The sequence below is a fragment of the Ursus arctos genome, unplaced genomic scaffold (genome assembly GCF_023065955.2).
Source record: "Ursus arctos isolate Adak ecotype North America unplaced genomic scaffold, UrsArc2.0 scaffold_22, whole genome shotgun sequence".
Taxonomy (NCBI): domain Eukaryota; kingdom Metazoa; phylum Chordata; class Mammalia; order Carnivora; family Ursidae; genus Ursus; species Ursus arctos.
This window is the reverse complement of record NW_026622897.1, coordinates 11,521,258-11,533,353: the sequence shown is the minus strand read 5'-3', so window position 1 is coordinate 11,533,353 and position 12,096 is coordinate 11,521,258. Positions and strand designations below refer to the sequence as shown.

The 12,096-nt window shown below is 42.3% G+C and overlaps 1 protein-coding gene across 4 annotated transcripts in view; it reads left to right on the top strand.

Moving 5' to 3' along the window:
• The window catches only part of CADM1 (cell adhesion molecule 1), a 318,915-nt gene that overhangs the window by 41,848 nt on the left and 264,971 nt on the right, over nucleotides 1–12,096 (top strand). The gene's annotated exons all lie outside the window — the stretch shown is intronic.

Genomic DNA, 12,096 nt, shown 5'->3' with positions numbered 1-12,096 from the left:
TGGTGCATTTGAAGATCTTTAGAGGGAATTCTGAAAGCCCAGGAGTGCAAAGTTAATGCATGTCTTTTAGACCCTGAGACTTGTTTCTACAGCCCTTGGTTACTTGTGGGAGAGGATTTTGTCAAACTTCCCAGGAAAGCCGCGTGTAGTAGAGTTGTATTGTTTCGGGCTATTTGTAAATGTTGTATTGTGTGACACACTCGAAGCACCAGAAAGCCTGGCCTTTGGGACTGATCTTAAGAGCTGTTTACAGTTGTGGCAAACCAATACCTGTGGCCAAAGGGAAAAGGTTTGCGCTGGGAGTCGACCTTAATGAAAAGAATAGGAGCGGGTGTGTGGCTTCCTTAACCCTGTGTAGGCTGGCTGAGCCCTAGCATTTGCTGCCAGGAGATAAGATTGAGCTGCTTAAAAAGCCTAAGCTTTGGTTGGGAGGTTTCTCTAGAAACAGAATCTTCTTTGTGAGCCTACCTGCCAACTGGAGGGAGAAAAAGGTGCTAGCGGTTCAGGTGCTGCTTTGCAGGTACCAAAGCACCTAAGTACGTGTATGGTTCCAAAATTTAAATCCTATTTGTGGGAAATCAGTAGAGGGTTTAATAGAAGGTTAAACAAATTATACACATACACACAGAAAGTCTGGCCCGAGTATGGAAAGGCCAGGAAGTCTGAATGTTATGGTGAAGTACTAGGAGGTAATTTATTTCTAAAATTTATTGAACCCACTGAAGCATAAGCGTGAGGATAAGAGAAACCATATGCACATATGGTCCAGAATGAAATTCTTCAGATTTCTGAGATGGTTGCAACCAGTGACTAAGCCATTCTGAATTAACTTTGTGTGTGAAAGTCTTTCCAATTTAGTCTCTTCAGGTTCACTAGTGGTGGGAAGACAGCTGGTCAACTCCCCCGTTAGACTGGACCTTCCAGGAGGGAAATAAGCCCCTGCTCAGCCTGGCTCTCCCTGTTAGTGGGGAGGGGGAGTGGAGGAGGGAGGGGTGGGTAGAGGAGAGCTCTGCGGCAGGTCTGAAAATTTTATCCCTAGCTTTTGGTTTTACCCGGGGAAGATGTTAATTGTGACATCGTAGTTACAAATGTTATGTTTAAAAAACCTCTAACTATGACCAGAGAATAATACTTTCTTGGAGGGGTGGGGATGTTCAAGTTCTCTGCTAAAGCTAGGCCTTATGGGGGATGGGGGATAAGGGACGGGGGTGGGGGGAGTACAGGCAATAAGGACATTTGTAGTAGAGCGTAATCTGTAGTGAGATCTAATCAGAGGAAGAATCTAAAGGAATCAGACCAGAGACAAATCGCTGAGTGGAATACAGACGTACATTGTGCAGCAACAACACTCCCTTCCATTCATTATTGCAGTTATAATTATGGGACCCAACATATCTAATTGGCACGGTGTCCTCTGCTCTACTGAATAGATTGCATTGTTCCTGTTTAAAAAAACCCTTCTGCATCCTGAATCCATGCACATGTTGCTCTTTGGCTCTCGAGAGGTTTCTTTGTTTACATGATGAGTGATTAACTGAATTGTGGAGTCTTGCTATGCGTCATCCTCAAAGATGAAGGGGGGGGGTAATCTGCTCTGCCCTAACTTTGAAGGGCTTTGATTAATTAAAAAAAAATCTATTAGATCTTTGAGTATGTATGCCTTCACTTAGAAATATGTAAATGGAAATAGCAGTGGAGTTTGATATCTGGGCTAGTCTTTTATCTTATTCCGGAGGATCTGTTAAAGGCAATGACGTCTGGTGGGATGTTGGTAGTGTGTGCGTGAGATTGGGAGTTTCAGAAGAGGTTTTCCTAAAGAGGTATGTGGTTACTGAACCCCTGTAAATGAGAGCAGTGCTAAGTGTGGCTGGGGGAGGAAAGGGACCGTATGGAGGACTTCTAGGGGAAGGCTGGACACTGTTTTCCTAACTTGCAAGAGATGCAAGGGCAGGTGTATCATCCTGTCACTGTTACGACTAACATCTGTGAACACACACTGTCTGCCCGGCATTTTACACACATTGTCTCACAGACTTCAGCCTGTCTAGTGTCTACAGTTACCCCCACTTCACTGATGAGGAAAGCTAGTGTTGGGTGGATTACTTCATTTTCGTGTCTAAAAATCACACGGCTAACGAAGTTGGGCCTTGATCCCAGTAGCCTCTCACTGTGAAGGCCTTGCTCGGTTTATGCTTTTTGCTGTAGAACATCTCAGGAAAGCCTAGCACATTGTTCTCATGCCTTTAATTTCAGTTCTGTTGTTCCTCACTACATATAAGCATTTATACTTTGGAGGATGGGAGCTTGATGTGGTTTAGAGAATTTGCGGTGCCTCGGAGGGGGCCTGGGACCCCCGGAACACCAGCTTGTTGCTTTTCCAGCCAAGACTGACCAGGGGAGAGAGGAGAGCACACCCAGAACTATTTTCTCCAAGTGCCACAGGTAGTCCTACTGCTCTTGGATGCAGAAGGTCTCTAGTTCAATTTCTTGCTGGAATGAATTCTTCACAAATAAGGATAATCCTTCATTTGATGTTTCCTCACATGGATTCCTTCTGTATTCTGCACTGTCCACATTGGGCTTTGCAATTTTTATATATTCTTGCCAGAATGCGCTTATTCATTAGCTGTTTTTATTAGTGTTACGGTTGAGATGACATTTTCCATTCTAAACTCCAATATTCTGTGGCTTTTAATTTTACAAAACAATTACCTATCAGGCTGAAACTCCTTAGGCTGGTTTTCGTCTCAGAGAGGAGATCTGGGGGGAGGTTTTAAAGTCTGTTCCACTTTTCTTGGCAGCCTAGACGTTTAGATTCATCTAAGTGCTCTTTAAATAAAGTTGCAATTGCTTAATTATTTAAATAAACGGGAGCTGAATTATTCAAGGATTTTTCTGGCAAGACAAAAGGTTCCGGATTTTTCCTCCTACCCCTCTACTCAGAATTTTTGGTCTCGTTTTGTGCTGGCCAACTAAGAATGAATTTCTCAGGGGCGTTTTGATCTATCTGCAGATCCCAGGCACATTTTGGGGGAGCTTTTACGTAGGCGAAGCCCATGGATTTTAAAAGTCCAGTTTGAAGTTTTAGTTTATCCCCAAGTGCTTACTTCAGGTTATGTCTTTTTAATGTAACATTATGGTTAAAATGAAGACCTTTATCAAATTCAATTTGTTGAGCACCTACAGTGTGAAAAGGAGAGCAGCAGAGTGGGAAGAACAGTCTGGGAACTTGAAATACCTGGGTTTGGATCCTGACCCTGGCATCCATGTGGCTCTGCCTTTGACTTTGTAGAGTTACTTAACCACTCTGAGCACGTTCCCTCTTCTGTAGCCCACCTTGTAGGGTTGAGGAGGAGATTAGGGAAATGCATGCAAAAGCCATTTTAGTAGCTTGCATTTAGTAGACACTCAGTACGTAGGAACTAATGAAGTCTGTGGCAGGCACTGTGCCAACTCTGAGGAGTTCCGAGGTGGATAAGACCGAGGTTCCTGTCCTTACTGTCTGGCAGCGCCAATGCATTTTAAGCAGAGGGAACAACATGAGCAGAGAGGTAGGTTTGGAGCCATGAAAGTTCTTTGATTATTTGGCTAACGTTCCGGTGTGTCTCATCTTAACATTACTGTGATTGGAAATACTAAACTGATATGATGTTTCTGAGGTTTAAACTACACATGACATACATTATTTCATTTGATCCTTGCAAAAACCCTATGAGGCTGGTGGGGATTACCATCCCTATTTCATAAATGATTTGAGTGATTTACCCAAAATCACAGGTAGTAGAAGAACTGAGATCAAAGCTCAGTTTTTTGCATTTTGTGTCCTGTGCTCTTTCCACTGTAACATTCAGTGGATTGTATGACTTCTCTATATACACAAGTGCTAAGCCTTTAATGATAGTTTAATGAGACTTTAAGAATTTTCTTTTTGCTTAAACATTTTCACTCAAACTCCTCTGATTTTAAGATAAAATTATACAAAATCAAATTGAGGTTCTATTTTAGCCAACATATGTACATCACTTGTGACCTTGTAATTAAAAAAAAAAATGTAGTTGTATCCTCCCTCCTGCCTTCCTTATTATAGAGTCAAATTTTCACCTCTTAATTTTACTTTAAGTGACGGTTCCTTTTTGTATCAGTGTTTTCTAATGTCTTACAAACCGGACAAATTCCCGGTTACGCAGATCTGCTACCCGGTTCCGACTGTTCTTCTCCATTAGTGACAACAGTACATCTTTGGGGGGAAGTATTCTCTCCAAGGGCCCACATTTGTTTCACTAGACTTGATTCAAACATGTGAGATTTTTGCTGAAACTGTTAGGATTGTAGCTCTTTGCCATCATTGATTTTTCAAAAGCAAATGCATGAACAAGAAACCACCCCCCACCCCGCCCCCACCACCACTTGTATTCTCTTTGTTCTCCAGGAACTGTGCCCCTGTTCCAATTGCAGGATGTTCAACACAAAAGGCAGAAGCATGGCTCCACTTCTTAGAGAATGCTTAACTTGAACCCTGATGTTGCTTTTGGACCCTGCCAGTTACTGGCATTTCCAAATAAGAACGCAGAGCACGCATGCCCTGTCAGCTTGATCCTTGGAGCCAGAGTTACTGTGAATGAATAGAAATGCTCCTGTGCTAGCGATCTGTGAAATCTTCACTATGTTGGGCACACGACACATTAACAGGTTCTTTCCTCTCGCGAGGAAGAGCATTCAGGACTGTTTTCTTTTGGTTTTGCAGAGAAAATTTAAGGGCGTTCCTTTCAGTTAGGCAAGAGGCTGCTCAGGTGTGAGTGTTGGCTGTGCCGGTCATAGAACTTGTGTGGCTTTCCTGGAATACTGAACGCTTTTCCTAAGGGTCTTGACTCTGCTGGAACCTTTTCTATAGTTGAGTCTTTGGACATTCCAGGGCCTTTGTTCACATTTTGAGATGTTCGAATACATCCCAGAGTTTCCTATTGGTCACTGTCTTGATATGTTCTTCCCCGCCCCCACTTATTTCTTTGAAGTACTTCTAAGAGATACTTCTTCTCCCTCCCCCCACACACCTTCTCCCACCTTTATTTTCAAAATGCATTGAAGATTTGGAAAAGAAATGATTGAACTTTTCATTGGCGGTTGCTCATGATTTCTGGACCTTTGTGTATGAATGAGACTTTCTAAATTTGTACTTTGACTTTTGCAATTGTGAAAAAAAAAAAAACGGGAGTACCTCAAGTTGGTAGCTGATGAGGTGCAAGTGGGATCTTAAGGGTCTGAAAAACAGAGCCCAGGAAGAGCTGACTTCCCCTCCCTTGAATCCTTTTCCAGTCTCACTGGTTAGAGAAGTTACTCCACCCCCCATGGGAAGGAAGGAAGGTTTGAAACTTTCTCTCCAGTTCAATTCCAAGAAGCTGAGAGTTTCTATATTATGTGCCTTCTTAAATTGAGCTGGCAAGAAAGCCCGGAGGGGCAGGGAAATAGTTTCTTCCAGAAATATCAGAAGATAGGGTGCAAGACTTATCCCCTAAGACAGGTGGACAGACCTACAGTATAAGCACCATTAAGAGGCATATCTTTTTTTTTTTTTTTTAAAGATTTTATTTATTTATTCGACAGAGATAGAGACAGCCAGCGAGAGAGGGAACACAAGCAGGGGGAGTGGGAGAGGAAGAAGCAGGCTCACAGCGGAGGAGCCTGACGTGGGGCTCGATCCCCTAACGCTGGGATCACGCCCTGAGCCGAAGGCAGACGCCTAACCGCTGTGCCACCCAGGCGCCCCCAAGAGGTATATCTTTTAGGCTGAGATTGCTTAAAGGAATATCCCTGACCCTCTCTTATGGTGCCTAACCTAAAATGAACTCTAGAAAGAACCCAGTCTGCTCAATTTCACAAAGAGGAGGTGTGGCCTTGGCAAGTGGGCAAGGAGATCCTGACCCTTCAATCAGGAATGGCAGGCATGCACCTTATGTCCCATCTCCTACTGGAATTTAATGTGCTTTTTGGTTTGTCATTTTGCCAGGAGCTTTCAAGGAATTTGAAAGGTGCTATGATGTAGTGTCTTTCCATTTTATGAGGTTACACTGGAACTCTTTTCCTTGACCCTGTGGCAAAACTAGCTTCTTAGGGTTTGAAAATATTTTAAAAAATATAGCACAGAAGTGAACATGAAACACTGAAAGAGAAATGTCAGCCTGGCAAATTGTGATTCTGCTCCAAGAGAAGCAGTTTGCTTCCACCTTGATTTACCTGGCAGGAAAGTATCTCTTGCAGACACTGCTGAAGTTTTTCTTAAATTCTTCCTCTTTGAATTGTGTCTCTGGGAGCCATTCATCTTTGTCACCTGCTTTATTTCTGCTATTTTTAGCTAGGTGCCAAAGACCTTACAGCTTCCTCAAGTGAAGGATAAAGAATTAAGATCTGTTGTAAACAAAAGCTCATCACAGCATTGTGTGTGTGTGTGTGTGTGTGTTTTGTTTTGTTTTGTTTTTTGCTGTGAGATCTGCCTTCAGGTTTTCCTTTGAGTCAACTTTAATTGCTTAGAACTGGAAGACTTAGACTCCCTAGGAGAGAGACCTGTGTCAGTTTGGCTTCCACATTCTTGGAGACGCAAGGCCTTTTTTTCCCCTCAAAGAACATTCTAGAAGAATTGAGCAATAAAGGACGACTTCTCTTCCATTTTTATTTTATATCAAAATGCTAAGCCATATGCAGTCTTTTAAAGAAATGTGGGTGGAGTGCCTTCTAGATCTAGGAGGCTCTATAAGTTGATGCATTTTGGAATGCACCAGTCTTTGTTTAGCTCAATCAGTTAATTTTGGGGCTAAGGAATTATAGCGTTTAAACTTCATCTTTCAGGCTGTAGTTTGCTGGAGGTGGATACTTATTTTAATGGTCACGAGGGCTTGCCTCTTTGACTTGAATCTGTGAGAAGAAAGAGTTTTTGCTGTAACTCCTAACCATGTCTGGGAAGAAACCATTCAAGGCCTGTGCCCCATGATGAGCCTCTTTCTCTAATTACTAAGTAATTAGATAAAATTAATCCAACTAATGAATGTGATTTTTATCATGCAAATGTCAGATGCTTCTAGGTTGTTTTTTTGCTTTTCTCCCCCCCCCTTTGAGAAAGTGAGGCTACCTCCTGAATCATTTCTTCCATCATCACTCCCATCTTCCTCCGCCTTAAAAATTATTTTGGAGACTGAAGTATAATATTTCCCAGTAGTGCTGTTTCTTTCCTGTATAAACTTTGTTCTTTACATTTTTCTTGCTCTTTTGCAAAATCTAGTGAAATATTGCATATGCACGGAGCCCAGAAATTGTGTTTTATTCTATTTTCCAAGCTGAGTTTTGAGCTGGTCTTCTTTTTATCTCTCCATCTATGTTTGCAGGGCTGCCTGTTTCCCCCAAGTGTTAATGTAAACACGTTTTATTTTGAGACAGATCAGTTCACTTCCCTCTGGAAATCCATTCCTATAATGTGGTAAACCTCAATATAACTCTCTGGTCCGAATGACATTTCATAACTGTGTACAAATCAAACATACTGTTGATATTAAATGACAACATTTAATGCTTATGTCAACAATTCACTTAAGTCTCATTTCATTAAAATACTCCTGATCTGGAGAGAAGCAGCTTGTCTGAGCAGATAAAGCACTTGACTTTCACCTCTAGTTTCCAGGTTAAAGTATGGTTGGTGAGCTGTAATTCAGCTGGATTTCATAGCTTCTGGCCAAGGGGATTAGAAGGGAAATCGACTTCACATAATCAGAGGAAACCTTTGGTCACCTGGACAAGAGAACATCAAAACCAGAGATTTTTGCTTTATTCCCTGTGTAAGTCAACTTGTCTTTAGGGATGATTTCCCCCAGAAAACCTTTGAACTAAGAAAGTTAAATAAGCAATTAACATGGTTAAGAAAGTTAACACTGTTCACGACTGGATTTATTCTCCCTCCCTTTCTTATCCTTCACAGCTAGCTTCTGGCCCTTCCCTCCTGTCTTGAGGTTATTTTGAACCCCTTTTTGTTCCCTTCTAGCACTGGATGCACTCCTGTCCTCTCTTCCCAGGACCCTCTTGATGAGGGGACTGGCTTTTAACGTTCTCCGGAGCGTAACCCTCATGTACAGATCAATCTTTCATACACATGTACTCCTCTCACTCTTTCCCTGTAGTTAGGAAAGAAGCCCAGGGCAGGTGGGAACCCCCGTCTTCTGCCTATATGAGCAAGGACCTGTGCTTCCTGCCCTTTCATGGTCAAGGGCTCACCACTTCAAGAATAGCCTCTTTGTTGGGCTTGCTCGTGTCTTAGGCTGAATCCAATGAATAGTCTATAACTGTAAGTGGTCTGTCGGGGGCATTTGAATAAATAATAGTTGCTGCTGCTCTATGAACAATCCTGTAATGTTTTCGTCTCCTATAACTCACCGAAGTTAAGGGCTTGTCTGCAGATCCCCATTGAAATCCTAACACACTCCGTACACGCCCTGTGAAGCCTCAGCAAAGGCAGGGTCGCAGGCAGGGGAACAGGAGCCGTGTGGCTGTGAGTAACAGACATCTCCAAATGGCTCCTAGTGGAAAAAGCTGGGATCGTGCTGAATTTTTACATACCTGTGTAAATGCAGGAAGGCCCAGAGATAGATGAGCACCCTTCCCATCGTGGAACAGCCATAATGTGGAATGAGTGGCTGTTAGGGTCCTCTCAGGTCTTGATAACTTGGGGAAGGCAGATAATTAATACAACGAAGATGACAGTGGGCCGTAATTGGCTGTGTGTTATGAAGTTTAGACGTCGCCCTCCCTTCTGTCTCTGGAAGAAGGAAATTGCTCTAGCATATGTGTGCAGAAGACATAAAACTTGCTACAGCAGTATTTTTATTTCCAAATTATTCTTAAAGCTATTTAAAAGTCACCACAGAACGTGCTTTACAGAAGCAATTTCATGGCTCCTTTAGGTTTTTGTGTAAATCCAGATAACTGAAATGTTAGCCCTGATTCATTATTGAAAAGGAAGGAAGCACACCATGGCTGATGGTGGAGGCCGTGTATGGCGGAAAGGAATTGGGGGTGGGGGAAGGAACTCATCAGGCTCTTCAGTTCTTTCAAAGAATTTCTGTTGTGATGGGTAATGTAAGGAGCATTTGAAAGATGATCGTTATTCGAGAAATTTTTCTGAACTGGAAACTTGCTAGCTTTGAGTCCCGTTAATAGTCACTGGCAATGATGGCCATTTTCCATTCCATGAGATCAATTTGGAACTTGAGCATAATTTTATTTCTGCTTCACAGTTCTTAAAATCCTGTTTGGAAATGTCATTAGGAGGATAAGGGATGTAATGAAAAATACGTTTTCTCATGTACCAAATCAAAGTGTATAGTTATGGAGCTGGCTATCTATACTGAACAACAGTTAGCACAATGAATCGGCTGCTTTCTGCATTTGAAGTTGTATAGTGGAAAATTCAATGAGACATTCAATAACTGGAAAGATCACATCAGCGTCAAGGATGCATTTAGCAGGTCTCCTCCTACCGAATGACTAGAGTGGAAGGACAGTCTAGAACCAGGAATAAAAACCATGGAGGAAAGTAAGCATTGTGGGCGGCCTGGGGGCTGGAGGAGACGTGGGACTGAGTGTGCGTGGGAACCCAGACTTGGATGCAGGTGGAAAGAAACTGACAGAAGGATGGGCCTTGGGGGACCAGCATTTTATGAGAATGATGCTCTTGTCAGTATCTTCCATTAAGGCCTGAAAGTTACTTCCTGAAACTGGCATTTGTCAGGCCCTTCCTTCGGGCAGAGGACCATATATTTAGTGGTTGAATTTCCTAGGTCACAAAGAGGGATGATGCTGGGTTGCCCTGCCGTATGGAAACACGTAGCGGGGGTGTATTAAAAAAAAAAAAAAGAGCTTCCTTTCTACCTAAAGTTCTTAACAGCTTTTCCGAGTGGGAAGTTATTCCATAAACAAATGAGTTAAATGACTGAGTGAATGGAGGAATGAAAACCACGTAAGTGCCAAGGTTTGTTTGTTTTCTGGACAGGTTTTGTTTGCTGTAGAGAGATCTGGCAGAATCTTGTTTTTCTTGGTATAAAACGAAAAATCCGACAAAATGCATGCTTAAGGGGTTGTGTGTATTTCACTATAATATATGGGATTGTTGAACTTGCTAGAATGTTTAGAACTATAAAGTTAAGCCATTTTGAAATATTGCTCGGTTACACAATGGCTTAGGGAAATACATGTTTTCATATAAAACACCGAGAGCATTAAGTGATGACATTGCCAGGAAATGCACCTTGCCATCTCAAGCAGTAGATGTAACTTTTAAGAATGCAAATAGGAAGGACTGATAGTGGGGAAATTACACGAAGCTCACCTAATCTTGAATTTTCTCCACCCGAGTTTTAAGTAGGGGCTGTTTCTGATTATGGCTTTTCCAGAGGGATAAAACAGTTTTACAAGACTGACCTTAAGTGCAAAAGGGATACTATTCAAAGCCCTGAGGGGGCTTAAGAAATGAAGGTAACTTATTGGTTTTGGCAGGGAAAGGGTTGGCTGGTAAGACCATTGAGCCCCTTAGCTGAAAATGCTGACAAGCTGAGCAGAAAGCATGTGTGCTGTACCAAGCACAATCATTATTTTCATTGGCAGCATGTATTGCTCACGGTTTTGGGTAGTCTGTCCGTTTTGTCAGTAATTTAATCTAGGTCAGGAAAGGCATGGGGTAGAAGTGCTATTGTCGAACCTCCCTGCAGGCTTCCCTGGCAGGGTCCGTTCCAACTTTTAATGAGGAACCTTGCTTTATGTTGGGGTCCTGCGGTGGCTCATGGTATCTATTTTGGGGTGTTTTAAGATGGGGGTTAGCTCTTGAAATTGGACAAGGTGCCTGCCTAAAAGATGAGCTGCTTTTTTTTTTTTTCCTTTTTCCTCCCTTCCCCTTGGTCTCTGCTCCTTGTTAAATTGATAATTAGGTGAGACTTTTAGACAGCAGTAGAAATACAGATGACATGGGATTCTGTCAGCTTTCCTTTCAGGGGAAGAATAATTCGGAGGATTGGAAATAAAGAATTTGAAGACAGAAACTTAATACGTTTGAGATCTTCTATATTTTTGTTGTAATTTTATTTCACGATATGTGCCAACAATACATGACATCTTGAATAATGTATTTTTATATTCCTTACCCAAGAATTAAGCCGGTGCATTTACAAGATGAGGAAATGTTGGCTTTGTAATATTGCTACTCGGCCCATTCTGTTTCTGTCCCTGGGAGTGGCGCTGTCACCTCGTCCCCTAACACATTCCTCGGTTATTTGAAGATCAGTGGTAACGGTCCATGTTTTCTAGGATTTTTTCCCCCCAAATATCGTGGTTTATTTACTTGAGAGAGGAGGAAATGAAACGGTTACTGAAATTGTTGAACGTTTCATATGCTAATGAATTTGGTTCTTTAGATAGATCGTTTTGGGGAATATCCTTGGCAAGTAAAAGAAGGCATTTTCACACCTTGTCGAGTTGTTTTTTGGTCAATCAAGGAAGTTGCAGAAAGAAATTTCTAAGCTGCAGGCTGAACAGGGGGACACTTAATTGTATGGCAGCCCTCATTTTTCTCTAATCAGAGATCTGGCAGATTGTGTTGGGACATTCTTTTCTTATTCATCACTCCGCTTACACCATACAGGGATTTTTGTAGTACAATAAGTACTGGTGTTCTGGTCAAAGCAGAATGAGAAAGGGAAAGGATTGCCTTTAAAGAATGGGGATGAGAAGAACCAGCATTGATAGTTATTATGATACATGCTGTTTATTGAACACTATATATCAGACACCAGTGGAGGAAACTGTATTAATCTGGGTCCAATCAAGAGAGAAACTACACAGTAATGTGAACAGGGAAATTTCACTTACGTGGTATAACAGGGGTTTGGGATAATAAGGGATTTGCTAGTAAGAAGCAATGAGCTCTCAATCATCTAGGAATAGCTGTTGAAACAAGCCGCAGCCTGGACAGTGGGGCTGAGCTAGGGCATCTAAAGAACGGCCCCCTTCCTCCTACCCCAGGCCCAGATCCAGACTGTGGTGGGGGACACAGCCATAGCTCACAGCTGC